The sequence below is a fragment of the Arachis hypogaea genome, chromosome 3 (assembly GCF_003086295.3).
Source record: "Arachis hypogaea cultivar Tifrunner chromosome 3, arahy.Tifrunner.gnm2.J5K5, whole genome shotgun sequence".
Taxonomy (NCBI): domain Eukaryota; kingdom Viridiplantae; phylum Streptophyta; class Magnoliopsida; order Fabales; family Fabaceae; genus Arachis; species Arachis hypogaea.
In genome coordinates this window covers 52,443,854-52,470,240 of record NC_092038.1, presented here as the reverse complement: position 1 = coordinate 52,470,240, position 26,387 = coordinate 52,443,854, and the positions used below count along the sequence as shown (strand labels likewise).

At 37.9% G+C, this 26,387-nt stretch overlaps 1 non-coding gene across 1 annotated transcript; it reads right to left on the bottom strand.

Moving 5' to 3' along the window:
• Positions 1 to 8,603: 8,603 nt before the first annotated feature.
• LOC112793294 (small nucleolar RNA R71) lies at positions 8,604 to 8,711 on the bottom strand. Its single transcript, XR_003197993.1, has one exon. It is a non-coding gene; the product is annotated as a small nucleolar RNA R71 (small nucleolar RNA).
• Between the last annotated feature and the right edge of the window lie 17,676 nt (positions 8,712 to 26,387).

Below are 26,387 nucleotides of genomic sequence, written 5' to 3'. Positions count from 1 at the left end.
TGATCTAGGTTCAATTCATGCTTTAATTCACTTCTCCTATATCAATTCTTAATCTTCTCCTCTTCCTCTTTCTAGTTATGTACTTTAATAATTGTAATTCTTCATTTTGTTTTGGATAGATTGTTGTTCCTTTGTTTTCTTTCAATAATGCAATTTGAGGTAATTCATGATAATTGTGATTTCCTTGATTGTTGTTGTTAATTCTTCGCAATAATTGTTGATTTTATTCTTGTTATCAATTTACTATGCTTTCCTTATATGCCTTCCAAGTGTTTGATGAAATGCTTGGTTGGATTTTAGTGTAGGTTATGTTCCTCTTGGCCTAGGTAGAGTAATTAGTGACTCTTGAGTGTCTAATTCCTTTGTTGATTGATAATTAGAAGTTGCTAATTGATTTGAATGCCTCTAAAGCTAGTCTTTCCTTTAGGAGTTGATTAGGACTTGAGGAATCAAATTGATTCATCCACTTGACTTTCCTCCATGGTTAGAGGTTAACTAGGTGGGAGCAATGGACAATTTGTTGTCACAATTGAGGAGGATAACTAGGATAGAACTTCTAGTTCTCATATCTTGCCAAGAGCTTTGTTAGTTGTTAGTTTATTTTCTTTGCCATTTATATTCCTTGTCCAAAATCTTAAAAACCCCAATTATAACTCACAACCAATAACAAGACACTTCATTGTAATTCCTAGGGAGAACGACCCGAGGTCCAATACTTCGGTTTATAAATTTTAGGGGTTTGTACTAGTGACAAACAACTTTTTGTATGAAAGGATTATTGCTTGGTTTAGAAACTATACTTGCAACGAGAATTCATTTGTGAATTCTAAACTATCAAAAATCCAATCATCAACGCCACTACTCAACGAAGCCGGAAATTCCTATATAGGAACATCGTCACAAGGTTCGGGGTCCCATACTCCATCACCACAGACAATGGCACCCAATTCACAGATGCAGGCTTCAGAAAACTAGTGGCCAACTTGAATATAAAACACCAGTTCACCTCCGTCGAGCATCCCCAAGCCAATGGACATGCCGAAGCGGCCAACAAAGTCATATTGGTCGGGCTGAAATGGAGACTACAAGAAGCAAAGGGGGCTTGGGCCGAGGAACTTCCACAAGTCTTATGGGCGTATCGAACAACCCCCCATTCTATACGAACGAATCACCATTTCGATTAGCATACGGAGTGGAGGCAATGATTCCAATAGAAGTCGAGGAAGGGTCTCCCCGAGTAGTCCACTACAATGAACAAACCAATTCTCAACTTCAAAGAGAAGAGCTCGACCTACTTTCGGAAATCCAAGAAAAAGCTCGGATCAGAGAAGAAGCACTAAAGCGGCGAATGGCTTCCAGGTATAATCAAAAGGTAGTGCCAAGAGGTTTCGCCGAGAATGATCTCATCTTAATCTGAAATGATATTGGAACAACTCGACCCGGAGAAGGATAGCTGGCAGCCAACTGGAAAGGACCCTACCGAGTCACAAAAGTACTTGGGAAGGGCTACTACAGACTGTCCGAACTCGAGGGACGAGAACTCCTCAGATCATGGCACGCCTGTAACCTAAGAAGGTACTATAGTTAGGAAAGGTAAAAGATCTCATCACAAGATGCACTATTTTTCCTAAAAAGGTTTTTTAATGAGGCGTTAAGATTGAGATTTAATCCGACTTAAGGGTATGAAAAACTCCCGCCTGTATATATTTGCTCTTTCTTTAAATAAAATACATTTCAGATATTTTACAAATTCCCAAGACGCATTAATCTGAAGCATTCATCATCCGATTATAAAGCAACAGATCGAACAGAAAGTGAAGAACAAATTCACTGTACGATCTCGATAGGAATGATCGACCGACAAAGGTGAAAACGCGATTCACCTAAAGGTCGATTAAACCAGGACAAAAACCACCATCTACAAATCGGCAAAGATGAACACAGAATAATGCAAGAAGTTATCAAAAGTGATCCCAAAAAGAACCTGACGAGGTCTTATGGATTGCTATATAATAACTTAAAAAGACTGGCCGACACTAAAAAGTCGGACCAAGTCAACCCAAGTTATTAGCAAATCCCTGGAAAGAGGTCTGGCCAACCCTATTAAAGAGGAATTGCTATAACTTAGAAGAGATTGACCTAACGAAGTCAGTCTCCTACAAGACAAGTTGTAAAAGTAATCCCTGAAAGAGACCTAACAAAGGTCCAAGAAAGAGGATTACAAAAACAACTTAGAAGAGATCGACCTAACGAAGTCGGTCTCCTACAAGACAAGTTGTAAAAGTAATCCCTGAAAGAGACCTAACAAAGGTCCAAGAAAGAGGATTACAAAAACAACTTAGAAGAGATCGACCTAACGAAGTCGGTCTCCTACAAGACAAGTTGTAAAAGTAATCCCTGAAAGAGACCTAACAAAGGTCCAAGAAAGAGGATTACAAAAACAACTTAGAAGAGATCGACCTAAGGAAGTCGGTCTCCTACAAGACAAGTTGTAAAAGTAATCCCTGAAAGAGACCTAACAAAGGCCCAAGAAAGAGGATTACAAAAACAACTTAGAAGAGATCGACCTAACGAAGTCGGTCTCCTACAAGGCAAGTTGTAAAAGTAATCCCTGAAAGAGACCTAACAAAGGTCCAAGAAAGAGGATTACAAAAACAACTTAGAAGAGATCGACCTAACGAAGTCGGTCTCCTACAAAACAAGATAATCCCTGAAAGAGACCTGAACAAGGTCCAAGAAAGAGGATTATCAAATAACTCGACAGAGCCCGACGTGACAAAAGTCGACCCGGAAAGATAAAGTTACAAAAGATAAATCCCTGAAAAAGACCTTAACAAAGGTCCAAGAAAGAGGATTATCGAGTAACTCAACGACGTCCGACATGACGAAGTCGGCCCGAAAAAGATAAAGTTACAAAAGGTAAAACCTCAAAAGAGATCTGAACAAGATCTAAGAAAAAGGATCACCTAGTAACGAAACGAGGACCAACATGAAGAAGTCGGACTAAAGCTACAAAAAGTTATAAAAAGTAATCCCAAGGGGTTGCTCGAAAAGATCAATTGAGAAGATCAACCAACAGAGGGGAGATAACTCGACCCGATAGATCTCGACCTTGCCACAAAAGCAATCAAAAGATGATGGATAAAAAAACAACTCTGAAAATTCCAGGTAAATGCTAAAGAAAGCTGCAAGCAAGCATATCGCAGTTACCATAAAACAAAGACTCAACGGGCCGCTTGAAGCCAACCCCAAAAGCAAGAGAAACCATTTTGTTTTTCAAAATAAAGTTGCTAAAAGTAGCAATTGGAGTATCAACAGTCAACAAAATATCATTTACAAAAAAGAGTTCAAAACCCACAAACCGGGCTATTTACACAAATACTTAAAAAAGGAGGTCAACCAAGATTTGGAGCCTTCCCGGCAGCGTCAGTAGGGGGAGAAAGAGGGCAAGTCTGAATAGGCACAGCATCTACAGTTCCATCATCCCGGTTCAGAATCTGGCAATCCGGATCAGACGTAACGGGAGGAACCGAGGAGGTCGACACTTTGACAGAAGGCACTGGGGAAGGGTCAGCATCATCATCATCCTGGTCATCAGGGACAATCTTACCATCCCTCACAACATTGTCCAGGCGGAAGAGAGTAAGGTCGGCCTTAGGAGCAATAACTTAACCTGCTCCTTCAGGTTCTCGTAGGCAGCAGTTACACTGTCAACAAGATGACCTTGAAGCTCGGAGTAATCAGCTTGGACATTCTCCAACTCCTCCTTCAGACGCATTCCCTCCCGATAAGACGTGACATAACTATCCTTATGCCTCAGTGCCGTGTCCTCAGCAAGCCTCACAGAGGCAGCCAAAGAGAGGGAACTCGCCTTCTCATTTGCTAGATCTTTTTCCAACTTGGCCACCTTCACTTCGAGCTCCTCCTTCAAGCCTTTTATCCGATCAAACTCCCGTTTGGCCTCCTCCATAAAAGCTTTGGTGGCATGAAGAGGAAGACTTTGAGCAGTTCGATACAGGGCCGCTCCCATGTATACCAACTTAATACCACTTCGAGTTACATAATCAAAATGATGAAGAAGTGATACATCATCCATAGAGAGGGCACCATAAGGACTGATTTGTTGATCTACAAACTCGATCGGATCAAAGTCGGGAGCACCAAGGTTGAAAGGCTCAGTTGTTTTTTGCTTCTTACTAGAAGGAGCACCAGAAGCAGCGGCAGAAGTCTGTGGAGGATCGACTTGACGAAACCGAGGAGTAGGAATTGCTTTCCTCGGCCTGGGAGAACTCGGCACAGGAGGCTTCACGGGGGCCTGAGAAGATCCCTCTCCGGCCACCTTGGCCGAGATGTTCAGAGCAGCAGTTGCCTTCTTCACCTTTTTAAAGGCCCTCATGGGGTCATTGTTCTTTGACATCTCTGCAAATACAGAATCAGCCATAGCAAAGAGTTGCAATCTCAATAAGAGGAAGAAAAAAATTAAAGAAACAAGTCAGACAAGTACCCAAAACAGTCTGAACCATGGACGGGTCATTCAAAAACCTTTTTGTATCAAGATAGGGTGGTTTCCCCCATAGATCCTCAAGAACAACAACAAAGGCACGCTCAACATCATCAAGCATCTCCTAGGTATAGCGAGACACTCTCACATCCTTCTACTACTCTAGAGGGAAAGAAGGCTCATCATTTTCATCAAGAAAAAAGGGGCGGGCCCCCTTGATAGCACGAACCTTAAAGAAGTAATTCTTGAAGTCCTTAAAGGACTCATCATACATAGCAAAAACTTTATGGCCCTCGGTGGACCTAAAGGAAACCCAGGAAGCTTTCTTTTTTGAAGAACCGCCAGGCTTGGCGGAAACAAACAAATAAAAGAAAAGAGTCTGAGAGGGTGTTACATCTAATTCTCGACAGAAAAGTTGAAAAATTTTAATAAAACCCCAGGAATTTGGGTGAAGCTGGGATGGGGCAATATTACACGACCACAACAGGTCGGTCTTGAAAGCAGTAAAAGGAAAAGTAACGTTCAACTTACTGAAGAAGTATTCATAGGCATAGAAGAAGGGACGCTCCCTCTCAATGGAAGTCGGAAAACAAACTCTCTCATCAGAATCAGGAGCAACAAGCTCATAATCCTCCTCACGGGCATTGTTACCACAAATTCTATGGCGCTTCCTCAGCTTTGTGCAAAATTCAACATCCACAACAGAAACACACAACAAAATAAGGGAGTCCAGCCAATCGGACATCCCCTCATGAACTCTGGAAGACATCTCTACAATGTTATTGTGAGAAGACATGAGGCCAACTAATCCTACAAGTAAGAAAAGAAGATGGGGTGACTAAAAACATCCTGGACAAAGGGAGAAAAACAACTCGGTCAATACGATACAGGCGAAGAAACAAGAAAAGGAAAACCCCAAGACTCAAACCAAAGTCCTGGGGCATCCTTTGGAGGCAGTAACAAAGCAAGGTTTCCAGGCAAGATCTACAGCTTGCACCCCAGCATTTCTCAGAAAGAATTCAAAACAGCAAACATTTTTCATCAAAGAAAAACACAAAAGTCATTACAGTCTACCAAGCAAAAAGCATTCCCAAAAATCAAAGCACGCCAAGTAGAAATCATCAAAGACAGAAACAACCAGAAGCAACAATAAAACCCTAGAAAGCCTCGACGGAAATGCCAAGAGAATGCATAAAAGAAAGAAAGGAAAAACATGTTACAGTGACAAGCAAATACAAGACCACGAAAAGATTTAAACTTTCAAACATGCAAAATCAAAGCTTCACCTAAAAACTGAAGACGAAGCTACGAAAGAAGCAAGAAAGCTAGTACCAACCTGAAAGAGAGGCAAGCTTCAAAGAAATTGAAGATGGAAGACAAAATCTGGAAACGCCCTCTCACAAGCAAAAGAAAGAACGCGAACAATAGCAATGTCGCAGGGAGAAATGTGAAACTACAAAACTCTAGGCGAAAACAGAAGCTCCAAAAAAAATGCCAAGCGACGTCGCAACACGAGAAAGTAGAAGTGCAAACAAAAAATAGAGAGCGAAGAGAGCGGAGAAAAGAAGTTACAAAAAGGGCAAAGGAGAGAAACCGTTTCTAGGTTTTCAAAATCAAAGTAAAGAGCCAAAGGGAAATGGGGCAATTAATGCTAAAATTAATGAAAGCATTAAACCCTCGCATGTTCCCAAAGCGCCGATATAAAAGCACGCGCTTTTAGAGAAAACATTCTACATTCAAAAACTGCTACAAAGGAATCGACAAGATGCTTGAGTTTGGCTTCACCAAAGAAGGACAGAAGTCAAGGACTCGACCTCAAAAAAGAAGACCGAGCTCAAGCAGGGGCACTGTTCATACCCTGGGTTGAGCTGTCCGACCCGGGATGTTTGACAGACAAAGCGACCGACCTCTTCAGGTCAGGACAACCCGACCTCTTTCTTAAGAGCTCGGCCAAGTCACCAGGAAAGCCCAAAGAAGGGCACAAATAGAGGAACACGCCCCAAATCCTAAGGCAGCCCAAGCCTACAGAGAGAAGGGCGGTTCCCTTGAAGATAAGATGACCTCACTTAAAGATAAAGATAAGATAAGATAACTAACTTATCTTATCCACAGAAGGTCACTCCTTACCATTATAAATACACTGGAGCACCCAGGTATAACTCATACTCTAATTCTACTCAATACATGTTTAATACCCTTGCTAACTTAAGCATCGGAGTCCCTTGCAGGTACCCCCCACCCTTCGGTGACAAGGGATCAGTAGCATTCTCAATTCCACAAGTCGGACACACCAGCTCCGGCCGCTATACACCTACCAGACACATCGGCTCCGACCAGCACAGAAGATCTCATCCGAGATCGACCTATAGTTTCAGGTAACCCTCGGAACAGTGTCTAAAACTTAAAAATTTCTAAGTTTGGTGTCTTGCATGTTTCTCTTTTCTTGAAAATTTTTCAAAAATAAGTTCTTGATGTTCATCATGATCTTCAAAGTGTTCTTGGTGTTCATCTTGACATTCATAGTGTTCTTGCATGCTTCATTTGTTTTAATCCAAAATTTTCATGTCTTGAGTCATTTTGTTGTTTTTCTCTTTCCTAATTAAAATTCAAAAAAATATCTTTTCCTTATTTCTCTCATAAATTTCGAAATCTTTGGGTTGACTTAGTCAAAAAATTTGTAAAATAAGTTATTTCTTGTTAGTCAAGTCAAGATTTCAATTTCAAAATTTTATCTTTTCAAAATCTTTTTCAAAATCAAATCTTTTCTTTTTCTTTTTATTATTTTCGAAAATTCTTTAAAATTAATTTTTAAAAATATTTTAATTTTATCTTTTATTTTCGAAATTAATACTAGCAATTAATGTTTTGATTCAAAAATTTCAAGTTTGTTACTTTCTTGTTAAGAAAGATTCAAACTTTAAATTTTTTAATCATATCTTTTGATTTCTTGTGAGTCAAGTCATTAATTCTGATTTTAAAAATCAAATCTTTTTCAAAAATAAATTCTAATCATATCTTTTCAAACTTGTCTTTTTCAAATAATATCTTTTTCAAAATCAATTTCAAAATCTTTTCTAACTTCTTATCTTTTCAAAATTGATTTTCAAATCTTTTTCAACTAACTAATTGACTTTTTCTTTGTTTGTTTTATTGTTTCTTATCTTTTTTCAAAACCAACTAACTACTTTTCTCTCTCTAATTTCGAAAATTCCTCACCCTTTTTCAAAATTCTTTTTAATTAACTAATTGTTTTAAATTTTAATTTTAATTTTATTTCTTCTCCTTATTTTCGAATTCTAACTAATAATTAAAATAAAAACAAAAAATAATTTTCTTTTCTTAAAATTAAAATTCAAAATTTTCTCCTCTCTCATCTCTTTCTATTTATTTATTCATTTACTAACACTTCTCTTCATCTTAAAATTTGAACCCTCTCTTCTCCTCTGTGTTCGAATTTTTCTCTTCTCCTTCGTCTATTCTTTTCTTCTTCTACTCACCTAAAGGAATCTCTATACTGTGACATAGAGGATTCCTCTTCCTTTTCTGTTCTCTTCTTTTTTATATGAGTAGGAGCTAGGATAAGAATATTTTTGTTGAAGCTGATCCGAAACCTGAAAGGACTCTGAAGAGGAAGCTAAGAGAAGCTAAAACACAACACTCTGAAGAGGACTTTACTAAAATTTTCGAAAAAGAAGTAGAGATGGCCGAAACCAATAACAATGGTAGAGGTGCAAGGAAGATGCTTGGTGACTTTACTGCACCAAATTCTAACTTCTATGAAAGAAGCATCTCAATCCCTGCCATTGGAGCAAACAATTTTGAGATAAAGCCTCAATTAGTTTCTCTGATGCAACAGAATTACAAGTTTCATGGACTTCCAGCAGAAGATCCTTTTCAGTTCTTAACTAAATTCTTGCAGATCTGTGATACTGTTAAGACTAATGGAGTTGATCATGAGGTCTATAAGCTTATACTTTTCCCTTTTGCTGTAAGAGACAGAGCTAGAATATGGTTGGACTCTCAACCTAAAGATAGCCTGAACTCTTGGGATAAGCTGGTCACGGTTTTCTTAGCCAAGTTCTTTCCTTCTCAAAAGCTGAGTAAGCTTAGAGTGGATGTTCAAACCTTCAAGCAGAAAGAAGGTGAATCCCTCTATGAAGCTTGGGAAAGATACAAGCAACTGACCAAAAAGTGTCCTTCTGACATGCTTTCAAAATGGACCATCCTGGATATATTCTATGATGGTCGATCTGAATTGTCTAAGATGTCATTGGACCATTATGCAGGTGGATCTATTCACCTAAAGAAAATGCCTACAGAAGCTCAGGAACTCATTGACATGGTTGCAAATAACTAGTTCATGTACACCTCTGAAAGGAATCCTGTGAGTAATGGGACACCTCAGAGGAAGGGAGTTCTTGAAATTGATGCTCTGAATGCCATATTGGCTCAGAACAAATTGTTGACTCAACAAGTCAATTTTATTTCTCAGAGTCTGAATGGATTGTAAAATGTATCCAACAGTACTAAAGAAGCATCTTCTGAAGAAGAAGTTTATGATCCTGAGAATCCTGCAATGGCAGAGGTGAATTATATGGGTGAAGCCTATGAAAACATCTATAATCCATCATGGAGAAATCATCCAAATTTCTCATGGAAGGATCAACAAAAGCCTCGACAAGGCTTTAATAATGGTGGAAGAAACAGGTTTAGCAATAGCAAGCCTTTTCTATCATCCTTTCAGCAACAGACAGAGAATTCTGAGCAGAACCCCTCTAGCTTAACAAACATAGTCTCTGATCTATCTAATTCCACTCTAAGTTTTATGAATGAAACAATGTCCTCCATTAGAAATTTGGAGGCACAAGTGGGCCAGCTGAGTAAAAGAGTCACTGAAACTCCTCCTAGTACTCTCCCAAGCAATACAGAAGAGAATCCAAAAAGAGAGTGCAAAACCATAACCTTACTTGTGTGGCCAAACCTAGAGAGGAGGAGGAGGACGTGAATCCCAGTGAGAAAGACCTCCTGGGACGTCCTCTAAACAAAAAGGAGTTCCCAGTTAAGGAACCTAAGGAATCTGAGGCTCATCTAGAGACCATAGAGATTCCATTGAACCTACTTCTGCCATTCATGAGCTCTGATGAGTATTCTTCCTCTGAGGAGGATGAAGACATTACTGAAGAGCAAGTTGCTAAGTACGTTGGAGCAATCATGAAGTTAAATGCCAGGTTATTTGGTAATGAGACTTGGGTGGATGAACCCCCCTTGCTCACCAATGAACTGAATGACTTGGCTAGGCAGACATTACCTCAAAAGAAATAAAATTCTGGTAAATTCTTAATTCCATGTACCATAGGCACCATGACCTTTGAAAAGGCTCTGTGTGACTTGGGGTCAGGCATAAACTTAATGCCATTCCTATAATGGAGAAACTAGGAATCTTTGAGGTACATGCTGCTAAATTCTCATTAGAGATGGCAGACAAATCAATGAAACAGGCTTATGGACTAGTAGAGGACGTGCTAGTGAAGGTTGAAGGCCTTTACATCCCTGCTAATTTCATAATCCTAGACACTGGGAAGGATGAGGATGAATCCATCATCCTTGGTAGACCCTTCCTAGCCACAGCAAAAGCTGTTATTGATGTAGACAGAGGAGAGTTGATCCTTCAATTGAATGAGGACTACCTTGTGTTTAAAACTCAAGGATCTCCCTCTGTAACCATGGAGAGGAAGGAAGAAAAGCTTCTCTCAATGCAGAGTCAAACAAAGCCCCCACAGTCAAACTCTAAGTTTGGTGTTGGGAGGCTGCAACCAAACTCTAAGTTTGGTGTTGAACCCCCACATTCAAACTATAAGTTTGGTGTTGGGAGGTCCCAACAATGCTCTGAACATCTGTGAAGCTCCATGAGAGCTCACTGTCAAGCTATTGACATTAAAGAAGTGCTTATTGGGAGGTAACCCAATTTTATTTATCTATATTATTTTCTTTTTTTAGGTTGATGATCATGTGGAGTCACAAAATCTACTGCAAAAATTAAAGAAAAATAAAAAATAGCATTAAAAATAGCACACCCTGAAGGAGAAACTTACTGGCGTTTAAACGCCAGTAAGGGTAGCAGAATGGGCGTTTAACGCCTAGTCTGGCACCATTCTGGGTGTTAAACGCCAGAAAGAAGCACCAGTCTGGCGTTAAACGCCAGAAAGAAGTAACAAGCTGGCGTTAAATGCCAGAAACAGGTTGCAGCTTGGCGTTTAACGCCAGGAAAGGGATAAAAGCTGGCGTTTAATGCCAGAAACAAGCAGCAATCTGGCGTTAAATGCCAGGATTGCACAATAGGGGCAATTTGCACGCCTAAAAAGTGCAGAGATGAGAAATTCTTGACCCCTTAGAATCTGTGGATCCCACAAGATCCCCACCTACCCCACCTCTCTCTCTATCTCCCTCCATCTCCTCCATTTTCTTCTTCTTCCCCTTTTTTCTTTCTTCTTTTGCTCAAGGACAAGCAAACCTTTTAAGTTTTGTGTGCTAAAAGCATTGCTTTTTGTTTTTCCATAACCATTTATGGCACCTAAGGCCGGAGAAATCTCTAGAAAGAGGAAAGGGAAGGCAAAAGCTTCCACCTCCTAGCCATGGGAGATGAAGAGATCCATCTCAAAGGTCCATCAAGACCACTTCTATGAAGTTGTGGCCAAGAAAAAGGTGATCCCTATGCAATTTAGCTGGAATTGTCATAGAGGAAGAAATCCTCATTGAAGAGGACAAGCCCATCACTAAAAAGAGGATGGAGCAAACAAAGAGATCCTACTCATGGACCTCAACAAGAGCATGAGGAATTCTCTCATCAAGAAATCCCTGAGTTACCTCAAGGGATACATTTTCCTCCACACAACTATTGGGAGCAACTAAGGATAGGAGCAACAAAAGCACTAAGGATGGAGCAACAAAGGTAAGGAAGAGACATTGAGGAGCTCAAGCATTCCATAGGATCTTCAAAGAAGAAGAACTAGCTACCATCACTAAGGTGGACCCGTTCTTTAATCTCCTTGTTCTTATTTTTTCTGTTTTCGGCTTTGAGCTTTATGTTTTACTATGTTTGTGTCTTCATTACATGATCATTAGTGTCTAGTGTCTATGCCTTAAAGCTATGAATAATTTCATGAATCCTTCACCTCTCTTAAATGAAAAATGCGCTTAATTAAAAAAGAACAAGAAATACTTGGATTTCAAATTTTATCTTCAAATTAGTTTAATTATTTTGATGTGGTGACAATACTTTTTATTTCCTAAATGAATGCTTGAACTGTGCATATTTTTGATAGTGAAGTTTATGAATGTTAAAATTGTTGGCTCTTGAAAGAATGATGAACAAAGAGAAATGTTATTGATAATCTGAAAAATCATGAAATTGATTCTTGAAGCAAGAAAAAGCAGTAAAAAAAAGCGAAAAAAAAAGAGAAAGAAAAAGAAAAAGCAAGTAAAAAAAGCCAATAGCCATTTAAACCAAATGGCAAGGGTAAAGAGGATCCAAGGCTTTGAGCATTAATGGATAGGAGGGCCCAAGGAAATAAAATCCAGGCCTAAGCGGCTAAATCAAGCTGTCCCTAACCATGTGCTTGTGTCATGAAGGTCCAAGTGAAAAGCTTGAGACTGAGTGGTTAAAGTCGTGATCCAAAGCAAAAGAGTGTGCTTAAGAACTCTGGACACCTCTAACTGAGGACTTTAGCAAAGCTGAGTCACAATCTGAAAAGGTTCACCCAGTTTTGTGTCTGTGGCATTTATGTATCCGGCGGTAATACTGGAAAATAAAGTGCTTAGGGCCACGGCCAAGACTCATAAAGTAGCTGTGTTCAAGAATCAACATACTAAACTAGGAGAATCAATAACACTATCTAAAACTCTGAGTTCCTATAGATGCCAATCATTCTGAATTTCAAAGGATAAAGTGAGATGCCAAAACTGTTCAAAAACAAAAAATTACTAGCCCCGCTCATCTAATTGGAACTAAGTTTCATTGATATCGTGGGATTCATTGTATTTTCTCTTCTTTTTATCCTATTAGTTTTCAGTTTCTTGGGGACAAGCAACAATTTAGGTTTGGTTTTGTGATGAGCGGATAATTTATACGCTTTTTGGCATTGTTTTCATATTGTTTTTAGTATGATTTAGTTTGTTTTTAGTATATTTTTATTAGTTGTTAAGCAAAATTTACATTTCTGGACTTTACTATGAGTTTGTATATTTTTCTATGATTTCAAGTATTTTCTGGCTGAAATTGAGGGACCTGAGCAAAAATCTGATTCAGAGGCTGACAAAGGACTACTGATGCTGTTGGATTCTGACCACCCTGCACTCGGAATGGATTTTTTGGAGCTACAGGAATCCAAATTCCGCGCCCTCAATTGCCTTGGAAAGTAGACATCCAGGGATTTCCAGCAATATATAATAGTCCATACTTTTCTCGAGTTTAGATGACGCAAACTGGCGCTCAACGCCAGCTTTCTGCCCTATTCTGGCGTTAAACGCCAGAAACAAGTTGCGAGCTAGAGTCAAACGCCAGAAACAAGTTACAAACTTGCATTTAACTCCAAGGAAGACCTCTACACGTGAAAGCTTCAATGCTCAGCCCAAACACACACCAAGTGGGCCCGGAAGTGGATTTCTGCATCATTTACTTGTTTCTGTAACACTAGTAATTAGTTTAGTATAAATAGTACTTTTTACTATTGTATTAGGGATCTTTGGGCAAGCTTTTGGAACATCTTTGATCATTGTTAGTCCTTAGACATTGGGGGCTGGCCTCACGGCCATGCCTACCTTATTATCACTTATGTATTTTCAACAGTGGAGTTTCTACACACCATAGATTAAGCTGTGGAGCTCTGCTATTCCTCGAGTATTAATGCAAAGTATTATTGTTCTTCTATTCAATTCATGCCTATTCTTATTCTAAGATATCCATTCACACACAAGAACATGATGAATGTGATAATTATGTGACACTCATCACCATTCTCACTTATGAACGCCTGATTGACAACCACTTCCGTTCTACATGAAGACAAGCTTGAATGTATATCTCTTGGGTTTCTAATCAACGATTCACATCAACTCCCCTCTGACAATGGGGCATCTGCGTCCAAGATTAGAATCTTCGTGGTACAAGCTAGAATCTATTGGCAGCATTTTTGAGATCCGAAAAGTCTAAACCATGTCTGTGGTATTCCGAGTAGGATCTGGGAAGGGATGACTGTGACAAGCTTCAAACTCGTGACTGTAGGGCGTAGTGACAGACGCAAAAGGATAGTAAATCCTATTCGTACATGATCGAGAACCAACAACTGATTAGCCATACGATATCTGTGCATGGTATTTTTCATCCGAGACGAGCAATCTGACAGTTGATTAGCCATATAGAAACCGTAGAGGACCATTTTCACTGAGAGGACGGGAAGTGGCCATTGACAACGGTGACACCCAACATACAGCTGCCATAGAAAGGAGTATGAAGGATTGGATGAAGGCAGTAGGAAAGCAGAGATTTAGAAGGGATAAAGCATCTCCATACGCTTATCTGAAATTCCCACCAATGATTTACATAAGTATCTCTATCTTTATTTTATGTTTTATTTATATTTTAATTATCAGAACTCTATAACCATTTGAATCCGCCTAACTGAGATTTACAAGATGACCATAGCTTGCTTCAATCCAACAATCTCCGTGGGATCGACCCGTACTCATGTAAGGTTTATTACTTGGACGACCCAGTGCACTTGCTGGTTAGTTGTGCGAAGTTGTGAAAAAGAGTTGAGATTACAATTGTGCGTACCAAGTTGTTGGCGCCATTGAGATCACACTTTCATGCACCAAGCAGTTTTTCTTTGTTTTTGTTCATTTCCTCTATTTTTAACCAGCATACTAACTATTCGAGACTTTGTCTCTACTAACTCTCACTGCACTCAAGCTATATAATGCTCTTGTGTTTCTTGTTGTTGTGGTTTTATGACAGAAGCAAGGAGAGAGGTTTCCACCTCTGGTGATCGTGATAAAAGAACCCTTAGAAGACTAAGAAGGGAAGCCAGAGGAAAGGGAGTCATTGAAGGAGAAACTTCTGAAGAAGAATATCAAGAAATGGAGGAGAATCCAATAAATCCACCAGTAGGAGTGGCCAACAACAATGGTCAACCACAGAGGAGAGTCTTGGCTTCATATACATTTGCTAATCCTAGGCATTGTATGAGTAGCATCCTTACCCCAAATGTCAATGCAAATAACTTTGAAATGAAGCCATAGCTCGTCACTTTGGTACAAAACAATTGTTCCTATGGAGGAGGGCCACTTGAAGATCCAAACCAATACTTATCCACTTTTTTGAGGATTTGTGATACTATCAAAACTAATTGTGTGCATCCTGACATTTACAAGCTGTTGCTATTTCCATTTTCCCTCAGAGAAAAAGCTACTCAATGGTTGGAGACATTTCCAAGAGAGAGCATCAACAAGTTCCTAGCCAAGTTCTATCCTCCCCAAAGGATCATCAGACTCAAAATAGAGGTCCAAACATTCACTCAGACGGATGGAGAGTCATTATATGAGGCATGGGAGAGATACAAAGCTTTACTCAGGAAGTGTCCACCAAACATGTTCAATGAATGGGATAAGCTTCAAAATTTCTATGAAGGACTAACTCTGAAGGCTCAAGAAGCACTAGATCACTCAGCAGGAGGTTCCTTACAATTGATGAAGACTGCAGAGGAGGCCCGGAATATCATTGATATGGTGGCAAACAATCAATATTTCTTTGCTCATCAGAGACAACGCCAACCATCACAAAGGAAAGGAGTGCTAGAGTTGGAAGGAGTGGACTCAGTCCTAGCTCAAAATAAGATGATGCAGCAGCAAATTCAATAACAATTTGAGCAAATGGCTAAGAGGATTGATAACATCCAAGTTGCAGCAGTGAATACAAGCCAACTATCAACCACATGGGGGTAGAATGAAGAAAACCAAGAAGATCAGCAGCATGAAAAATTCAATATGTGCACAACCAATGTTCAGGATCAAGTGAAGTTTATGGTGACACTTACAATCCATCCTGGAAGAACCACCCCAACCTTAGATGGAGAGATAACCACAATCAAAATCAGCAGCCATGGCAAAGACACTCAAACCAAAACAACTCAAGAAACAACTAGTAGAACAATAACCAAAATCCATATAGAAAACCCCAAAACAATTATCCTAATTCCAACCGTTATCCATCCAATAACCAAACCACCAACCAAAACAACTATCATCCACCCTCAACAGTTCACAACCAACCACAAATCCCACAAGACTCTCAGAGAATCTCCAACTTGGAGATATTGATGGAAAAAAATGATAAAATAGTAAGAACTTACAAACAAGAACAATGAAGCTTCCATAAGAAATATAGAAAGGCAGATTGGGCAGCTTTCCAAGCAAGCTGTTATTGAAAGGCCAACAAGCTCACTCCCAAGTGACACCATTCCAAATCCTAAAGAAGAATGCAAAGCTATACAGCTAAGGAGTGGAAAAACCTTAGTGAATGACAAGAAGCCAACTGAGAATGATGAAGCTAGCAGCAAGAATGATGCTACACTCAACAAGGATAATCAAGAGAAGCCTGAAGAGGGAGAGAAACAGCCACAAATCTCAAGGAAAGGGAAGTAAATAATGGAAGAATCATCTCAAGGACATAAGCAAGTGGAGAAGACTTTCACACCTCCCTTGCCATACCCTCAAAAGTTCAACAAGGAAACCAAGGATCAACACTTCCCCAAATTCCTTGAAGTTTTTAAGAAATTGGAAATTAACATCCCCCTGGCCGATGCATTAGAGCAGATGCCTCTATATGCTAAATTCTTGAAAGAACTTATCAATAAAAAGAGAAGTTGGCATGAGAAGGAAACAGTGCTTCTCACTGAAGAATGCAGTGCTGTGATTCAAAGGGGTATTCCACCAAAGCTTAAAGATCCAGGGAGTTTTGTAGTTTCATGTACCATAGGCAAGATGACATTAGACAAAGCTCTCTGTGATCTTGGTGCTAGTATCAATTTGATGCCCCTCTCAATGATGAGAAAGCTTGCCATAGAAGAACTCAAACCTACTAGGATGTCATTGGTAATGGCCGATAGATCAATCAAGACACCCAATGGCATTGTGAAAAATCTATTGGTGAAGGTTGGAGAGTTTATCTTCCCTGCAGATTTTGTGATTTTGGACACAGAAGTGGAAGAAAATAATTCAATCATTTTGGTAAGACCGTTTCTAGCCACAGCAAGAGCTATTATTGATGTGGAGAAGGGAGAAATGATCTTCAGGGTGCACAATGAGCAAATGGTCATCAATGTTTTCAAAGCAATGCAACACCCCCCTGAGCAAGAAGATTACATGAGAGTAGATATGATAGAAAGTTTGATGGAAGAAATGTTGGAAGCCAATCATCATGAGCAACAAAAAGAAGAAGGGGAAGAAGATCAGGAGGCTTGGTGCACAACAAATTGGAGGGCCAAAAGCAAGGTGGAGCACTCAGTTAGATTAATTAACTGAATGCTTCCCTGGAGCTTGACATGAGCCCAAAATAAGAAGAAATTGAGCGCTCAGTTGGTTCAATTAACCGAGCGGTTCCCTGGAGGTGTACCATGGGTTCAATTTTAATTCAATTGCCACTTTGGATCCAATTCTTCACCAAATTGAGAAGCCCACTCCAAATTCTGAAGATAAAAATTAGAAAGTGTATAAATAGGACTTAGTTTGATTTTGAGAGGACTTTTCACTTTCACTTTTGAACCTTCTTTTATTTTGAGTTTTATTTTGAGCTCACTTTTACATTTTAGCTTTGAATTGGGATTGAGAGCTGAGTTCTCTCCTCCTTGTTCTTACTTCTGCATTTCTTACTTTCTGTTTATGAATTTTGGATTAAGATTGAAGGAATTCTGTTTCAATCATTGATCTACAGTTCATCTTTGTTTTCTTCTGCATAATTCTAAGATTTGGGAATTGGACTTAGCTTTTTGTTTTCATTTTCATTTCTTTTGCTACTTTTGCTTTCTATTTTGGAATTTGAATTGAGATTAAAGAGCTTCATTGATTCAAAGTTTGAGAATCATCTTTACCTCTCTTCTCAGTTGTTCCAAGAATTGAATCTGAGTTTCCTTTACTGCTTTCATTTTCTTTTCTTCTACAAATTTTTCTCTGTTGGATCAAGAAAGGAATTGAGATCTAGACTTATTTTCTAGTCTCATTGAGCCTCTGAGCTCTTGAATTTCTTTCCTAGCTCTTGCAATTGAGGTGAATTTACTTTCTGTTTTGTTCATCACTGCAATTTTCCAATTCTGTTTAGATCTACTGCACTTAATTCATCTTCTTTACTTTCTGTTGTTAAATTCTGAATCCCAGCAACCCATACCCCTTTATTATTCAAGCAATTTACATTTCTTGCACTCTAAGCTTTAGCCATTTACATTACTTGCAATTTAAGATTTAGCTATTTTACTCCTTCTGCTCTTTAGTTTACTGTCAATTCTCCCTCTCCCTTTTAGTTTCATGCAATTTAGCTTCTATTGGTCACAATTCACTCAAATCAACACTTGTTTTCTTGACTAAATCAACCACCTAACTAAAATTGCTCAATCCTTCAATCCCTGTGGGATTGACCTCACTCATGTGAGTAATTACTACTTGATGCGACCCGATACACTTTCTGGTGAGTTTTGTGTTGGATCATGTTCCACACATCATATAACAAGATATGTAAAATAAAATTATTCCTGGAGTACAATGATCATTGCTCGTCTTATGAGTCTTCCACAAACCTTGAGTGCACATTCGAAACCCAAAAAATCCCTTTTTGAAGATTTGGCAAATTTTTCAAATATTTTAAAACAAAACCTTTTTCCTTTCATGTAAAATCTGAAAAGTTTTTCCTAGACAGTATGAATGACCAACACGTCCCAAGCATAGGTTCAATTAAGTCTATGCTGTAAGAGTTTGATTTTCATACTTTTCTAGACCACAACCATGAAAGCAGTTACCTACGCGGTATAAATGACCATCCAATTCCAAGCATAGGTTCATTAAGTCTATGATGAACCAGTCAGATGCTTTATACAAAACTAGAACTCAATATACCAATCACGGCCTCAAGCCGATCCAATCCAACACCGCCCTCGGTCCAAACAACTCAATCATCAACCAATTCATCACAAACCAACCAATCAATCACAATCACAAATAACGTAGTTCAAACACAATCAATAGAAACTACAACAAATATTGCAGTTAGCAATTAGCAAAAGTATTCAAATAGGCAAACCAATTACAATATGCACACCCAAACAATGTCACATAAATGCAAATGATGAATGTCTGCCCTACTGGCTGTGATATCACATTGTCGGTTCAACTGCCAACCCGACACATCCCCATGGAGATGTTGCCCTTCGGATTCATTGTGTGGGAACCGCCAAGATATAGTGCTAGGATCACTATCCATGGTTTTGTGCCTGTACGCTCTGATGATCCGAAGGGATGCAAGCGGGATCTATTGCCACTGACCTCACATCTAAGCGCAAGCGGGACAAACCACCGCCCTTACGCCGCCGCCGCCGCCACCTCGACAGGCGAGATCCAACCTCGGCCCCTGCTGGGCGCATGGCGTTTCATAATCTCAATATAAAATAGTAATCCATTGGTTTTTCAGAAAAACAGTTCCAACACATCAATTAGGCTCAATATCTTACTTCAAAATCATTCTTGGTCCATTTACTTTTAAATAATAACCGTATTTAATTCACATCTTGCCAAGAATCACTTTTCAAAACGGAGCCACTTTTCATGCCTTTCCAACACTTCCAAACAATCTTAAAACCATGCCAAATTCAAAATTATCTTTCGAAAGACTCAAAATCATTCATTTCTAAATCGGGATTTTGGTCATAAAATTCCTCAGTGGAGTCTCAAGACTTCAGGGGAGAATAACCTAACTCATTTCTTAAATTCGTTGAAAACCTCCGAAACCTTAACTTCTTGATTTGAATAAATTCAAAATTGAATTTAAACCAAAACCAAGTCATGTATCCAAATATTGCGAACCAATTTCAAAACCAACTTACTTAGACCAAAACCAAATCATTTAAACCGAAAACCAATTTCAGTTTCATTCTTAAATCTGTTTCCAAAGGCTCGGAAATTGTATCAGTTTTACTAAGTCAAAGTTTCCTAAAATACTTCAAACGTTTCTTAAAACGTCGTAAAGTGAAATTAGTTAATCAAAATCCAAGTTCCTTTTTAATCCATTAAAACTCCTTCAAATTTGCTTATTTAATCAACTTCCAAAACATAATGATTTTCATTTTTAAATTGACTTTAAAACCTAATTATTTTCTAAAATAGTTTACATTCAAAATATAACAATTTTCTTAATAAAAGAGTTCAAACCTATTTCATATATCCGTAATTCAATTCAAGGCATAATTCATTCTTTTTAAAAATTCGTTTAAAATAAAGTCTCAGATTTTATAAAAATTTCGACAACATCTCCCCTAAAACTTGGACTTTGCCACCCTTTCCGGGTCCCAACAAAACTAATCATTAACTCTTTCCAACAGTTTCAAGACCAAATCAGTTTCCAATAAAACAAAAACTCAACTTTCAGATTATCAAAAATCATCAAGTCAACCAATCCAGAAATCTCCAATTTATCAAAATCAGACATTGTTTCAATCAAACAGGCAACCATATTCATTCAAGATAAAATCAGACAATTCATATGACTCACATAACCACCAGAAATACATTTCACACAACATATCTATTTATAACAATTTCCAATTTAAATAAAATTAGTTTGTATGAAAAGCCCCTATCCCAAAATGCAAAACCATAGCCCAAACGCATCAACCGAACTCTTTCCTCTAAGCCTGGTGGTGCGGTATTTTACAACCCACACTACTAACCGGCAAGTGCACCAGGTCGTACCAATTAATAACTTACGTGAGTAAGAGTCGATCCCACGAGGATTGATGGATCAAGCAACAATAGCGTTTGATAGGATTAGTTAGACAAGCAGAAAATGGTTTTGAGATATTCAAAGAGCATTAAACAGTACTTTAAGAATTTCAGAAAGCAGGCAGCAATGAGTTGGGAATAAAATATTTGAGAAAGCAGTTAAGGTTTCAGAGTGATCTAATTTCCGGATTAACTTTTATTACTAATTAATTTAATCATGCAAGATTTAATTTCATGGTAAACTATATGTGAGTAGACCCTAATTCCTTAGACCTTCCTAGTCTCTTCTAAAATTCATTAATTGCCAATTCCTTGGTCAATTAATTTCAATTAGAGGGTGATGATCAATTTCTAGTTTATATGCCGAAAGAATTCTAATTATCCATAAATAAGGGGATTATATGTCACGTATCCCGTTAAATACAAACAATTAAAAATTTAGTATAATATGTTTTCAAGCTGTTGTTCAAGTAAAGAGCTTTTCCAAGTTTTACAAGAACTCAATTAGAACATGGGTCATACTTCCGTTCCACCCATATTCATAAAATAAAGAACGAAAACAATTATTGAAATATAAATCAAGACATGAATTAAATTAAAAAGATCAAATAAATCAATCCATGAAAATAGACAGAGCTCCTAACCTTAACAAAGGAGGATTAGTTGCTCATGGTTTAGAGTAGAAAAATAAGGATTCTGGTAACAATATGTTACCTGTCTAAATGTACAGAGTTCCTATTTATAACTAATCCTAATAAATTTAAAATTTAATTATCTAAAAATAAAAATAATATCTTTTCCTAAAAGATAAGATTTGAATTTAAATTCAAATTAATTAACAAGTCTTCAGCTGATGGGTGGGGACCACTTGATTGTCCATTCTACAGCTTCCAATCTGTGTTTTCTGTGCTAGAAACTGGGTCAAAATGCGGCCCAAAATCTATGCCAGTGATTTCTGTAAATTCTGCATATCGCGCACGTCACGCGTACGCGTCAGTCACGCGTACTCGTCGCTTGTCTTCTTCGTAAGTCACGCGAACGCGTCGGTCACGCGAATGCGTCGCTGAGCAAATCCTCAAATCACGCGTACACGTTGCCATGAATACTTCCAGATCACGCGTACGTGTCAGGCACGCGTGCGCATCGCTCCTCGCAGCCATCTCTTTTGATTCTTGTGCTGCAGAAACTCCATCAAATTTTACCGAATGCTTAATAGTGGCTAAAATATAATTAATTCTTAATTAAATTCAACAATTTAAGTGCAAATTCACTAGAAAAAGATAGAGAAGATGCTCACGCATCACCCGGAACCAACGACAACCACAAACTCAGCCCCTGATCCCTTTCGCAGCATCCACAGCAATGTAAAACCGGCATTCAACATACAGAACTTGAACCTACGTTACCAACCTCAGAGTCTATAACCAAACATAATAGAATGCTAACGCACAGGTTTCCGTAATGTAAATACTTACCAAACAAAGAAAATGAAATAGCATCGTTTATTGAACCGGTTCGGCGGCAGTCCCGGTAACCACCTCAAGTGGTGGCGGCGACCAGCTCTCCGGCGACGATAACTGAAAATAATCATACAACAACAATGAAGCTTCCGAAAACCCAAAGGAAACAAAGGCTAACCTACACCCTTACCGGCAGGATTTTCCGGTGACGGCGACGAGGTTTCCGGCGGCCAGAACTCCGGCGACGCAGCAGCAGTTTTCTAGTGCCATTTGGTGAGGCAAAACAACGGCAGTAACTTCCACCGCCGTCACCTCCTCTCTTCCGGCAATGGTGACTGCTCCACTCCTCTACGGCGGCTTCGAGATCAATGACGGCGACGACTCCAAGAAAGTAAGCAAGGATAGCAACAGCTCCTCGTGGTGGCCGATCTCCGCTGTTCGGTGACGTCAGTGGCGGTGAAAGGCAGTGAAGGTTGTGACGGATCTGAGGAAGGAAGGCACGGCTGTGCGAATCAGAAACCATCACGGCGCATCTTTCTCTCTCGCGCGACTGGTGGCGGTGACGGTACCAGGCTCTCCTCAGGCGACGCCCTTCCCTCCTTGCTCTCTCGGATCTCTCTCTCCGGTTGCGACGCTGACCCCACGCCTCTCTCTTCCTTCTCCCTCAATCTCATTTTTGCTTCTGTTCCTTTCTTTTCCTTTGGTTTAGGAACCATGTGTGTGTGTTAGGATATGGCTGTGCAGTGAGGGAAACATGGGGGGTGAGTGTGGCCAAAATTAGGGTTAGGGACATTTTTGTAATTTTAACAAAATTAGGGCAATAGGGTTAATTTTAGTAAATTTAAATAAAAATAGGGATAGCATAATAATTAGAAATAAATTTTAATGCAACAATAATAATGTATAAAAATACTATTTGTTCATCACTTTTACAAATTACTTTCAATAAAATGTTCAAATCCAAAAATTAGGAATAATATGGTTAATTCCTTTATTTTCCAAAATAGTAGTATTAGTATTTTAAAATATTAATTATTTAGTCCAAATCATATAAAATTCTTATTATTTCATAACTATCAACTTTATAACTTAAATATAGAAAATAATTCAATAATCATAAAATTAAATGAGATTCTGATTTAAATAGCCAAACCTCATACTTTTTTTGAATTTCTAAAACTTTAAATCATGAATAGAAAAATAATCCAGATAGAGTTTGAATAAAATCCTTAATTTATTTTAAATCCAATTAATCAAAATTGCCTTAAATTATTTTCAATAAAATGAATTCCCGAAAATAAACTGTAAATATATATGATTTGAGATTAGTTTAAAATAGGGCTTTTGAAAAGTCTTAGGTCTTACATTCCACCCACCTTATAAAAATTGTCGTCCTCAAAAATTAAAGCAATACATAAGATAATACATAGACTTAGCACTCTACTTTAAAATACTTTTTAAGAAAGTAAGAAATCATAACACACACACACACACACACACACACACATACACACACACACACACACACACACACACACACACACACACACACACACACACACACACACACACACACACACACACACACACACATATATATATATATATATATAATTTTAAATACCGGATAACCATAAGAATTAAATATAAGGGTAAGGTATAGTGTAAGGTGAAAGATACAAGATAGGCTCAATGTAAAAACTTTATATGGTTTCGAAATTCTACAAAAGCTTGGAGGAACCAAATAGGGTGCAAGTCAAGATAGGCGTTCACAAGGCAATTTGGTGGTTAACATGGCAAAAGGCTACAAAGCAGGTTGGTATCTAACAACAGATATAACGTTCACTCACAGATCTCGTACCCCTTTCAAAGCATCAACTTCCTAACTCCATCAATCACTTCACAACTCCATAACCGGTCACAAACCTAACATCCACAAACTCGTCTGCGAGAAGCGAAACTCTCACTCTTCTCATAACGTTGTACACTTACCACTTCGCCTTCCGTATCCATAAACAGGTCTTAAAGAACTAACGCATTGCATTACTATACCTAAAGATCACACGCGACATTACAACAATTCTCGAGTTTACTCAGAAGGATAAAAGACTTTGAAAAGAAGGACAAACAACAAGGATAATCTCCGCAAGAGTTTTAAAAGAACTGCTGAATCTTCAAGTAAATAAGGATGTACAATCGATGAAGAGTATCAGAAGAAAAATTCAGTTTAACAACCTCAAGGATGACTCCTGAATCAGAGATAACTGATAGGAATCACAAAAGGATAAGCAAGGCAGTAGTTTGGAACTAAATCAAGCTGAGTTAACAAGTATAAAATCATAGAAGAAGGTTAACTAAAGCTAGTGATGACACTCTCAAGGTTTAAAATTTATGATTAAGTACACCTAATATATTTGAATATAAAGAATGAAAAACTAAAAGAAGATCACCTCATGTGCTAAAAGAAAGGTATGTAACTCGCATTTCACAAAAGGGTGACAAAAACATATATCAAAACTGCAATATGGTTAAAAGAAAACTAGATTGCATTTTATCCAAATAGTTCCCAAGTAAAAGGCAGAATAGGTGAGGTTTGAAAAATGAAAATTCAATTGGGTTAAGGCCAAAATAATTTTTTTTTAAATCCTAAAAGACATTTAGGTACTCAATCAGATAAAGGTATACAGTGAAATCATGGCAAGGTTCTAAAAGAATTAAATGTTTGTTCAAAAATTCTCAAGATTTATATTCAAACAAGCGTGTATAAAAATTATAGCAAATATGGAAGAAGATATCAAACTCTTATTTAGAAAAGAAACCCCGAGGTAAAAATTTGTTTATAAGTCGGATTCAAAACTTTATTTAAAACAATGCATGCCAACTTCAAAACAACTTTGTTAGATTTAAAGAATAGCTATGGATGTAGTTAAGCAAGAAAAATTGATTTAACTTTCCTAAGAAGAGAACCCAAAGCTTGCTTTAAAAGTTCATATCGAAACTCCAAGAATACACTTGAAATTACCATCACATAAGAACATTCAAGAATATTTAAGGTGCACTTAAAAAGAAATCAGAACAAACAAGAAAGAATTTTAATTCAAGGGAGTTCAAACAAGATCCATGAAGCATGGGACACCAAACAAGCGTTCCATTGGTCCAAAAGAATGCAAAACTTGTCAGGAAGGATAACTCAATCAATAGTGAATTTTTCTTTTCATGAAAGAACCTTTGACAAAAGAAGGACAAACAACACACTTGATAGAAATAAATTCAAGTTGACTCGGATGAGTATGAGATTTACAAGAGAAGGGAAAACTAAGACTAATAGTGATGTTCATAAAAGTAAAAGAATAGTCAAAAACAAAATCAAGTATCACAACCATAGAAACAAAAGTTTAAAGAATTAGCCCATACTTGAGAGGGAAGGTATGAACCCAATATTTTCAAAAGAACAACAAATGCGTAAATAATGTATCATGCTAAATTAAAGTCAATTTGTCAAACAAAAACTAACTGGAATAAAAGCAAAAATCCCTTATTTTAAGAATTTAAGAAATTACCTAAGTACATAATCAAATAAAGTTACGTATAGGAACCATAGTAAAATTATTTTGAAAAGTCAAGTTGTACTTAAAGTAAGTGTAGTTCCATAAACCAGTAAAAGAACATGAGAGGTATGACAAATAAATAGTTTTTAAATTGCATAAGAAATTCTCAAAGTTTTATATAGATAGGTGTATATCAAATCAAAAGCGATTTTTATAAAAGTTTAAAAATTGGTTATAAATATAGTCAATTAAGAGAAAAACTGAATCACCATCTCTTTAAACAAGACTAGGAGTAAGGACATAAAAAGGCACACTGCATCAAGACAAGTTCAAATCATGTCAAAAATTACATGGATCAAGAAAAAGAGTTCAACACAGAGAAAGACAGATACACCAAGAAATTCAAACCGGCATATGCAATTTAGGATCAAATAAGAATGCATATGAACAGAAAAATAGGATCAAAAACACCAAACTGCTTCTCAAAAGAAATGACAACAAGAACATCAAGATAGGTTAAAAAACAATAAGTCACATGATACCCAACAGAATCCAAAGCACATAACTGAGTAACCTCGAGAAATATTTTCTAACATTCCCAAAACCCGCGATTTACTTTACTCAAAACTCGTATATCATCTATGATAACCCATCAGTGCTTTCATATACATAATTCACTAGCATTAAGCCGGCCAAACTTAATACCAAGAATTTTTGCAAAGCAAGACTAACATCATTAATCAATAGACTGTCATGTGCAAAAAGCTCTAATTTCTCGTCATGCGACAAGACCTAATACATGACAAACGCTCAGAGTATGCAATTGAAGCATAGTCGGTCCAT